This window comes from Conger conger, chromosome 7, assembly GCF_963514075.1.
Source record: "Conger conger chromosome 7, fConCon1.1, whole genome shotgun sequence".
Classification (NCBI taxonomy): Eukaryota; Metazoa; Chordata; class Actinopteri; order Anguilliformes; family Congridae; genus Conger; species Conger conger.
In genome coordinates, this window is record NC_083766.1 from 54,547,723 (window position 1) to 54,559,512 (window position 11,790).

The window sequence follows — 11,790 nt, forward strand, 5'->3', positions numbered from 1 at the left end:
AAAAGTATGAAAACAATGCTACATTTAAAAGCTTGTATCTGCTCCCAGGCCATTCACTTTGGTATCTTTGAAGCTCAATATCTCAAAACCACTCAGAATGCAGATAGAACCTTATAATTCCAAGGTCACAAATGGAGTTTGTGACTGAACTGGAATAAAAAAATAAAATAAAAAAACCCTACTCTTCCAAGGGTTAAATTTCATATGCCTGTTTCTATGACTGCAAAACGTTTTTTTTACAAATAAAAAGTGGATTTAGTGTGGAAAAAGAGTATATTTTTAAGGAATGGACAGGCAAAAAGGCAGGGGTTATCACCTCTGACACCACACATCATCTTAATGGCCAGTTTAAAGTTTTGAAAACTTCATCAGGTTGTAGACTGTGGCACTCACTTCTTAAAACAAAGACAGCTATAGGCAGTTTTATACTTCTACAATGTTTTTGTAAGACAGCCTACCCTCCTTATGAATTTTCACTTTAAAATAGGGAGAAGCAGAGAGCGTTGAGAGTTGGCTACCCTATTGACTGTGGCTCCCCTTCTAGAAGGTTCTTAAAATAGTTTTATTTCACCTTATTTGTGTACACTCATTGATTGTGCATGTCTTCTAGACTGCCAAACTAATATACGTGCAGTGCTGACCTCGTGTGTTTTCTTTTGTGCGTGTGCCTAGCAGAACAACTGAAGCCCAGCCGTAAAAACTGTCCATTCATCAATCACATTTTTAGGGCAAGCCTTGACCATGACCACCGCCATGAATTTTGTGATTTGCAAGAACTCCCTACAAACTGTCAGGAGGGGTAGGGAGGGGTAGAGAGGTTCACCACTCAATCGATTTTGACGGAGGGTTCACCAGCTGGGTCTGCCAGTTGAACACAAATGCTTCAAAAACTTCAATACTGTTTCAGTAGTGGTTCAGCATGTCTTCTCACTCACCAAAGTTTAAAGGCACTTCATCGAATGCTAATGGGAGACAACAGTTGGTTTGGGGTTGGGGGAAGGGGGGGGGGAAGAGATAACGGTTATGTAGTATCTTTTCAACTGACTCATTGATTTATTCAAATGAGGCCATCCAAGGCCACACTTTAAGCCAGCATCCGAGCGGCAGACACGTCGAAGACAGGAGCCCAGATGGAGTGCTCTACACTGTTTACCCCTGACAGACAGTCGGCGTGAGGGAACTTTGTGAGTGCGAATCGTCGGGAAAGCTTCAAAAGACAAGAAGAAACGCACCGGAATCCGTCGAGCTATCGTTATGACTAGAACTCACATAAATATCGCTCTTTATTTACTGCCTGTTGCCGCACTTTTTCCAAACATATGAAAAGGGTATGAAACAGCACCCGGGGTGCCGGAATGTTCCGCAATCATTCCGGAAATGTGTTCCTGGCCCGGATCGCCGAATGCGGAGAATGAAAAGCCATTAAGGCGTGTCCGAAGCACAAAGAGAATATTGCAATCCTTGCAACAGGGGCGTTTGGAAACTAGCCTCCATGATTTATTGCACACTTCAAGAGCGTTTTTAGGGTAGGCTGGGGTTTGCCACCATGGTGGTGAAGGGCCAAGGGGTTTCTTGTTTTTGTTCCTGTTGTTACTCAGCGCTTGATTAATCAAGTACACAACTTGGTTACCCAGATAACTCACCTTGTCTGGTTTCAGAGGTCTGCATTGGTTCCGCGTTTTAAGGTGAAAGAAACGAAACAATACAAAAAAAAACAAAACCTGTGGCTCTGCAGGAACCAGGATGTGGATCCCTGGTTTAGGCAAACCCCCCCCCCCCCCCCCCCCGCCTCCCCAAATAAATCAATACATAAATAAAAGATGTCCGGTCTGTGGCCTTGTTTCTGAGGCTTGTCAACGAGGACAGGTAGCTCTCACCCCCCAGAGTGTGCTAGCCTCTACAGTACTTCATATTTTCATCCGTAATTTCAGTCCACCTGTCCCACTGCTGACGAGATCTACCCGAACGATCAGAATCTTGAGAGGAAACATGTGATATAAACATAAATAAACTAAATAAATCATTAAAACCTTTTCTTTCAGAAAATACAGAGGCTGAGACATTTCCGTGCACATAAAGACAAAAGGTCAATAAGCAAACATTTATGGATCTGTGATTCAAGGTCTATTTGACATATCCTTCTGATTTCCATCGCTTCCTTCCAAACATGCTTCCAGAGATACTCAATCATTGCCACATTTTCAATATTTATTTTTTATGGGGGTGCTGGGAGGAGTAGAGGATTCTGGGAAATGGACACAGGTGCTCTCCAAGAATCCCAGGCCACTAAAGCCTAAGTGGAAAAAAAAGGAAACCACATTCACAGGGAATAATCGAGCCAGCAGTAATTACCAGGAGGTAAAACAAATTATAAGATCAATAATTGGATCAAAGTGGCAAGGATTCATCAGTCTTTTACATAACTCCGATAAAATGTAGGGTCAGGGTTGGGAGGGAGAGCTAGTGGTCTTATGACAGAGGCATTGAGGTTTCGTTGTATCAAATTCCCTACAATCGGTGCTGCAATGTGTTCTTCAATGCAAAGACTGAATGCAATAAAAAGCATCCATTGGCTTTTGCATTGAGGACAGGCCAGAGAAGCTGACCTGTCTGTAAAGAGAAAAACATCTGAATATTTTATGAGCTGAAAAACTCACAAACTCAAGCTAAGTATTCTGCAAGTACTCAAGTGCATGAACTTAAGCGACAAGTACTTGGAAGCAAGTATGAAATTGTCAACCTTAAAGCTGTGTATTGAAGCATAATTTATCCACACCTGTTGCCTTGTGATGCTATTTAATTCTGACAAAGCAGTGTTGAAGGAAGACGTGTTTAAATATGAATGGCAAAAATATAAATCAATAAGTCAACAGCTTTTGTCTTTTTTTTTCTATCTCTGACACAAAGGCTAAGACGACATTAAGGCAATATCCACAGAGTCACGCACAGATAGCATTTCATTTCATACAGGTGGAAATTCTACCGTAATTCAGGCTAAGTAGCTTCAGCTCGCAGTTTCAGCAGCAGTGTTGCTGTGGAAATAGATCCCACAATCTCTACATTATTAGCTCAGACTCATAACCACTGTACTTACACGTCTGGCATATTTGGTTGAATCCTGGAAGTACATAAAACAGATGTAAAGGTATATAGTATGCAGCTTCACATTTTGTAACTGTACTCATTTTCAGGGTGAAGTCCCCGACACATTCAACTTCGTAATGGAGAGCGTTGGAAGCGCCTCCATTTTGATTTGGTATTGTGGCATTTGACTCATTTTCACAGCGACTCGCATTCTCCAGCTGTGCTTGATTTACCAGATCAATTTACATATGAAACATCATGGATATCTAACATCCAACAGCCAAGCACCCTGTATTAGTAGACCAATTATGCTTTTCAGGAGCTTGTACATTTATGGGTATTACTGGGAATGGGATCTTTCATGAAAAAAAAAAAAGTGCATGCCAAGAATTCGGATTTCTTATTCTGCGTGTAAAATTTACAAGATGAAGCTTGAGTCTTGACTCATGGTTCTTAGTGATGTATTAAACTCAGTATCAATTAAATCATGTATATTACTTTGAGACCCCCCCCCCCCCCCTTAAAATTTGTAAAATGTGCATGCCCCGAAGGTAACTCATGAGGTACACACACACACACACACATTTGTGATTGAAGACAGGTGTGGATATTCTCTTATTAAAAAATGAAATTCATTAATGTGAAAATGCATACTGTTGTACACCTCAGCTGAAATGAACAGAGGGTTATTATGAGCGATTATGTATGATATTGCACAATGGAATTGTTATTTTCTTTGAAGCATGTTTTTTTTAAATATAGGCTCTGCTGTAAATATTTTCTCAAGGGTTTTGTTGAGCCAGCTTTATTATTAAGTTCTCTCTTGGGTAATTTAAACTTTTTTTCCATCATGGTTTTTTTCGTTTTATGTATCAGAGCTCTTGAAATCACTTTTAATTTGGGAACTTAGGGCTGTTGGCAATGAAACTAAAAAATCTAATTCAAATTTAAATTCTATTTGCTTGCAAATGTTGGACAGGAATTATGAACAGGACTAAGAGTAATCACTTGGGTGCTACCTTTCCAAATAATTAACCCTTTAAGTCTCACCAGGGCTTGGCTGATGTGGGTTTTTTTGCATTAATTCTGTTTTTAACAATGCAATTTTCGATCAGTATGGTAACAGGATATACCATTTTAAAGCTTTAAAACTTGTGGTTCTATTGGTATAACTTGTTTTAAGATGCCATTGCTTTAGCGACAACAGTTCCTTATTTTGTAACGTGGGTGGCAAAACAAGCATGGTGGGGGGGGGGGGCTCACCTTCTCTGTATTTTGAAAATCCATATATTACATGAAATAAGGTAATGTCAGTATCCTTTTCACGGCAAGGGTCTGGCAAACCAAATTCTAAAAACGTGCGATCGAATATCCATTGTTTACTTATCATTATCATTGTCTATTTTGCAGCTGCATACTTCTACAAAAGTACCTATGAATCCTTTTACCAACATTTTGTATCGGCTCTGTGGAAGAAGAAGAGCCCACGTATGAACTTCTCTGACCAGTATCGGTAATCCTGTTGCACAGTAAAGGCGTGATCCCATCCTTAAGCAAAAAATACAGTATAACTTCAGCTGAACCTAAACTAGCTAGTGGTATGGTAAAGTAACCATTGAGATGCATTGTAGCTAATGGCATTACATTTCCAACGGTGTATAGTTTGTTAGACTTTCATAAAACAACACAGCATTTGTTTCCCTGCGTAACAAAGCGGTAGCATTTTCAATATGCACGCTGAGACTGTTACACTTCAGCAAAAAAATGTTCTGTAGATTTTATGGCCAAACAGGTTGAAGTTTTACAACATATTTGCGATACCTACGTCTAAATAGAGGAATTCCTTTGGGAGACCTCCAAGGAATCTCTGGTCTCTTGTCTCTCTAGTCTCTAGAGTATTCTCAAGGGAATGTTTCTGAGGAAGACAGTGAAAACACCTTCGGCTGTTTTGGTGATCTTATCATCAAATGTGAAAGGGGATTTGTGCAGTGTTTTTGTTGTGGCTTTGTGTTTCTAAGTGCGCCAAGCACCGCCACAATAATCAGTATCCACTCAAAAACAAATCTTTTCAGTGAGTAAAAAATATTCCGCTTTCACTGTGTTTGAGCTTCTGTAACTTTGATTTAGTCATCCTAGAGTGATTCTGACTCTCCCAAAGGTTACCTTTCAGGATTATGTCTGTAGTACAAAGGGTTCTAGAATAGTAGCCATTTTAATTTGGGATATGTAATTTTCAAGATTATGTTAAGAAAATAGGTGATACTTAAGGGGTTAAAATTTATTTTAGACACAGATACCATTGGCAACGATTCTGAATTACCCAGACAATATTGTGCATTGTGAAACCTTAAAAATGACATTCAAAAAAAGGAAAATGGACATACTGTTGGATGTATTGGTGGTTCCTCGCGACAATTTCAGATGTCTAAGGGCACATAAACAGATTTAGTCGGCCTGTATTTTCGTATTAGTGTGCGTTTGTTTGTTGTGACCTCTGTGTCGGTAGCTCTGAAGCTCTCATACGCACGGTTTGAATGTAATTAAGTTGCTGCTCATAAGTCAGTTGGTATCAGCTTCCCCAATGTGCACAAACAACATCAATGCTAGTGGTGACACCTTAGATGTGAGCCAGCAGGAAATACTTTAAATTCACAGCTTTTATTATGAAATATTGACCCTTGTCGACAACAGAGTATTACTCTTATCTACAAATGTGACTTATTAACCGGTCATGTTATTTGCACTTAATAAAATGTAGGTTATTGCCTGCTATTCCTGCATTATTATTTTGTTCCCCTATTTCGGTCATAGATCATTAAATGTGATACTGTACATGCCCCCCCCCCTCCCCCAGCAAGAAAAAGACACATACGCTGCTTACGTCGTTATTTCAAAGGACATTATCAATAACGGAATGTTACATTTATATTCCACATTTTTATTAGTCTTGCTGATGTGATAAAACTTGCATTCAGCAAGCCGGCTTGAGTCAGACTAGATTTGGGGATATCCACAGAAATATTAAAAATGATTTACAGACACAGCTATAGAGTGATCCTATAATAAGATATAGAGACATGCTTCCAGGACTGATAAACCATCGTTGTGTAGTTACTTTCTGTGTCTTGGAAAATATTTATGAATTCCATATTGTGGGCAAATTTGATTTCATTCTTCCATGTCAGTTACTGAGGCAGGTGTGGTGTTATTAAACTATATTAGCTTTGCTGGGTGAGACTGTCACATAAGCAAATGCTTATATGGATAATTATTAAATTTGGGAAAAGATTTTGAAACCTCCGTGCTGTGGCATGCTAACTCCTCTCACTTGACTTTGGTGTAGGAAAGATTGCCATCCACTGTGTAGCGCAATGCCTTGCGAACGCTACACGACTTTCAAAATCCTAACAAAGTCCTAGCAATCGAGAGCATCTTGCATATAATGGCAGTCTCTTACAAAACCCGGTGGTATTTTCATCCTTAGAACCCGACAGGTTATGGTCACAGGGGGTCACGCACTACACGAGCCGTGCCTACAGACCGAAGATAAAATCACACCGCTTTGATATTCTCACAAGAGTTGCAGACTAGCTAAAGCCTGGATCGGGTGCGATTGAATCACTGACCTTCTCACGTGAAACAACCGTCAGAGGAGGGTGTGCACAGCCGTCTGGCAAAGACTGCGGATTTTCTTAGGATTTTCTCAAGAACTCGAAAAGTGCTAATTCGCGGTTAAAAATCCTGCAGTGTACACCACCAAGTGAGAAAAGCCCCACCAGTCACCCGGAAGCATGTGATCACACCTCATTTCTTGAATGCAACCCTCACAACCCTGAAGGCAAGGGCTGTTCCGCATCCTGTTTACTCACAGTTCCCATCTCCGGAGGAATCCTCATTTCAAATGATGGATTGCTGCCATTTTAAGTATTTAATTCGTATCTATTTTAATTACTCCGGATGAACTACCTCCCACCATCTATATCCTCAATATGTTTGATTATAATTTTGCAGTACAATTTCCAGCATAAATCCGTGTGGATTATTTGATCCATAAAAGATTGATATACCCGTAGTGCCTGTGTATGTTTATCTTGGTTTGGTTTCCCATTACTCCCCACCTTGGAAACTTCTGGTAACTCTTAAAATGGTGGTCTCCCACTGATGTGCTGCAACAATCTAATTTCACATACAAGGGTTTGAATGTTGATGGGAGATTACTTCACAGTGCAATAATCCTACACAAGCAGTAAAATAATGAAGTTGCCAATATGGCCAGAACACTACATTACCTTATTAACTGGCCAATATTACCTTCACACAGACTTAATGCTGGGGGCTACATTTAAGAATACACCCAATTCATAATTCATAAAGTATTTGAACCGAGAGCAAAACTGTACTGTAGTTTTATTATTTTAATTTGAGAGTGTTCCTCCATGTTTTAGTCTGCCGTTCAGTGTTTGAACTCCCGCAATATAATCGTGTCTTATGAAAGGTGTGAAGAAATGTGTCTCTGTAAACTTTTTTTAAATTCACACCAGTCTTTACTCAAAGACAAAAAAATAAATAAATAAAGATCTTTCGGAACTAAAGGGCACACGGTTCTTATGTCTCTCTGTTGCCCATGGACAATTATCCGCTTCTCGAACAGCATCACGCCGTTTCAAAGGAAGATAATGCGCTGCCAAAAGCTGTGAGCTTTGCACAAGAGCAAATTACACTGTGAAAGGCATCATTAGATTACATTACTTATCTACTTATGACTGATGACCTTATCCAGGATGACTTACGCTTCTCGTATTTGTATATATTATACAAATATACCTCTAGACATCAACTGGAGTAATTCAGATTAAGGACCTCCCTTAAGGGGAACAAGTGCAGTGCCTGACCAATCGTTGGAACGTGAAGCTTCCTGACAAAATGCCCAGTGTATTTATAATATGCTACGCTGCTTTCCCGCATGGACGTGTCGAGAATGTTACGCGCTTGTCTACGACGGCACTGGCAGACAGCTCCACTGCTGCTTTGGCAGTGGTCTGCACTTCTCTTTCAAGTGAAACGGAATATATTTCAATATATTGTATATGTACTGACTGGCCATTCACCCTTTTGTCCCCTCTTAAGTCAATTTAAACCTGAACGTATAGCTTTGAATCACTAGGTCCATTGGCTTGACTTTGATCTGAAACTCGGTTTCATATTTCCACTGTTGGTAAATTTTCGCTTATCTGGGAGTGTATAGACATGAGCAACTCTGATTTGCTTCTGCCAATTTAAGTTTTTTTAATTTTCAGGTTTGTTCAGATGTTCAGTCCTCTGCGAAACATGGTGATTTAGAGACACTGCAGGAGTCCACAGTGTGTCATTGGCAGGACATACAGAAATAGATCACCAAAGAAGAGAGAGAAAAAAAAAACAAGACTACAGACTGGCCTATGGACAGATTGCATTAGTTTCCCACGCCTTCATAAAATATGAAAAATCGCCTAAAATCTAAATTCTTATCAGTCTAAACTTTTCAAGTGAAACTTCGATTTCTCCTAATCAGTGTGTTGTGCTAGAATGAGTGTCAAGCTCACAAATTTGAAAGCTGAAGTTGATGCGATTGACGCACACATTGCTAATCCCGATATGGTCCATCCGCTGTAAAACGATACTGTCTTACACCCAGCCACCTTGTCTTGTATGGATGTTGCCCAATGCACTTTTCAAATCTGGATTCACACATGTCAAGCAGATCAGGAAGCCATTAAAGAGTGTGGTGCCAGGAAATGAGAAGAAAAATAATCAATGGAAAAAAAGGAGAGAGGCTCCATTTTTTCCTTTAAGCAAACCAGTGTACACTAAACTGTTGTTTTCCTGCTTGTTTACTCATTGTATTCATCACAAACTTAATTTCCCTTTTCAATCTTTTAATTACAGTTTTTTAGCCTGTGTGTAGCCTTCCATCACATAAAACAACAATCCACAATTAGTAACAAGCCACAAAAACATATTATCACTCTCTTTACATATTTATGCAGTCTTATCTTGATAGACTATAACCAAATAACAAGAATTGCTGTGTTTTTAAACACGTTCAGAATATTCTTATGGTCTTACCTTGACATATAAAAGATTAAATATTCATGGACACTTTCTCGCCTAGACTGTCTTCCCTTGATATGCCACTACACTCTCCTGAGCCAAACTGAAGGGCTCTCATGGGCATCATCACTTGGTCACATTTGGGACAGAATGACGCAAGTCTGAGCCAACGTGCGGTGGAAACGGTCCTAAATAGCTTCTCGACGTGAGTGGGAAAAGATGAATATTGGGTCAACGCAGAATGAGGAGCCACGGTAAAACTGGCATTTCTACCTTTCTATCAAGCAACTGACCATTTTCTTTTCTTACTTTTCCCTATTAAGCAGTCATTGATTCGATGTGAACTAGACCATCTCATCCAATATCTGTCTGGGTAAAATGGGGAGTCAGTTGCTCTTTACATATTTTTTTTTCCCTGCTCCCCTGACATGTCGACGATGAATTTGTAATCTCCAACAATACCCGCTTATAGTAGCAATTATAGCGACCAAGTGAAAGCTCTCAGGTCTGATTGAAAGTTAAAACCTGTTTTCCCAAGGTAGTAAAAAAAAAACAGTGGAGTAACTGCCATCAGGCTTTATAAATCACTTAAAGTTGTTAAAGAGCCGGCATTAGCATAATATCCCCCTAATATTTCACTGCCTAAAGTGGTAACTAACACAAATGAAGGCCTAACCTGAAACAATAAATAAATAAATCCTTTTTTTTTCCTTCCGTCCATGGTAGAAACCAAGTTGACGTAATTCCTTTTGCCGTCACTGCTGATAAGATCAGTGTCGTCATCACCATGGTTACTTGTAGCGCGTAGTCAATATGTACACAAAAAGGGGCTGTGAGATCAATGTGAGGTGAGGTCACTGGTGCCTGTTTATGCCCATCTTCATCAATGCTGAAATGAAATACCAACCTGTCAAGACAACAGCATCATCAATCAAACCGTATAAAGGCCACCTTGCGAGGAGCAAGCCCTCAGGCGTAGCTGGAGCCATTTTGTAAACGAATCACACAGGGTTGCTGTCCATGTTTTGCAAATGCGCCCCCCACCCCCCGCCTCTTTATTCATTTAAATGTAAATGTACGTATAGTGCAGATCACGTACCTGCTTTCCTCTAAAGCAGGCATACCTACTGGCCTTTCTTATCACACTGCAGTTCACAAGTCAGGCTCACACAAACATGAGTTGGAGGAGGACTGCTAATGTGTAGCTCAACAGGTCGGCCTCTGACCGACCAGCAGAGGTCGCTGTTACACCATGAGGCACTGTCATTCCAGTCACCTGAAACAGTCCAATCCCCGGGTAATGCTATAACCAATCGTGCTTTGCCTTGCTATTCATAGTTGCCACTGGCAACAGTCCTGAGTTGATACCAGACTGTGGTGCCCAGTGCCTTAACAGATGAGCCACCCAGTAGTCCAACTGCTGTTCTCTCAGAGGGCACATACATTTGCTCACAAATAGAATGGATTGTCCAAAATTGTAATTACAACTGATTGGATGCGCAGTTTGAAGGCTCAATGCTTACAGTTTGCGTGTGTGTGTGTGTGTGTGTCACTTTTGAAAGAGCTGAACTGAATCTTAGGTCAGTGGGTTCAGTGCCTTTGCTTATTCACTATTTATACTTGACATTTCTTTCTTCTACTGGCTTTAATGCACTACATAAGGTTATCTACATAGATGTATAAATTAATCAATCCGAAAAAATAGAAAAAATGAATCATGCAGGAGGTACTGTATAAATGTGTCTGTGTGTGTGTATATATATACTGTATATATATATTGACTATTCAGATATATCAAATAACCTTTTATGATATAGAATACTTGATAAAGTTATCTCATACACACATATCCACATGCTCACATGACACACACAAACACGCGCACACACACACACACACACACACACACTCACACACACACACAGAAGGCATTTTATGGAGAAATTGACATTTTCTCACCTGCCATTGCAGTACTGCAGATAATACACTGCAGGTCACAGGCTCAAGTGAACTCATTTAGGATACACTGATCCAGTGTATACTTCCGCATTACCCTCTGACCTCTTGGTATTTGGCTCTGCTGAAAAGTGCGTGGGCAGCAATCCCTGGTGCTGGCGCTTCTGCCATTCTCACATTCGCTCTTTTTCTTTTCTTTTTTACTTTCCCTTTTTTCTTTCCTTTCATGCTGATGAGTTTTTTTGAAGCCGGTCGCTTTGATTAGTCTCCCCCTTGTACATCCACAGTCCCACCCCCTCCCTGCACTGACCACAGATTTCCATCACCCACACACACACACACACACCTCTGGGGACTCGATCAAAGCTTTACTCGATTTTGCTTTTTGAAGTAATCTTAACACCTTGTCCTCAGCAAAGTGCCTCTCCGATAAGTGAAAAACACACATTTGTTCTTTCCCCATTCTGGCTCCTCATGTATTTGCTTGCACCAAGTTTCTTTGGCTAAAGCTATTTCTCACCGCTAACCTGATAAAACAGTCCATTAACCTTTTCATTCTGACACCGTCTCCAACTTGTTTGTCGATGCCTGCAGAAAAGTCCGCTAGACACGGTGCACATTCAAGCGTGGTTCGGAAATTTAGTGCACGCTGCGTTCGTC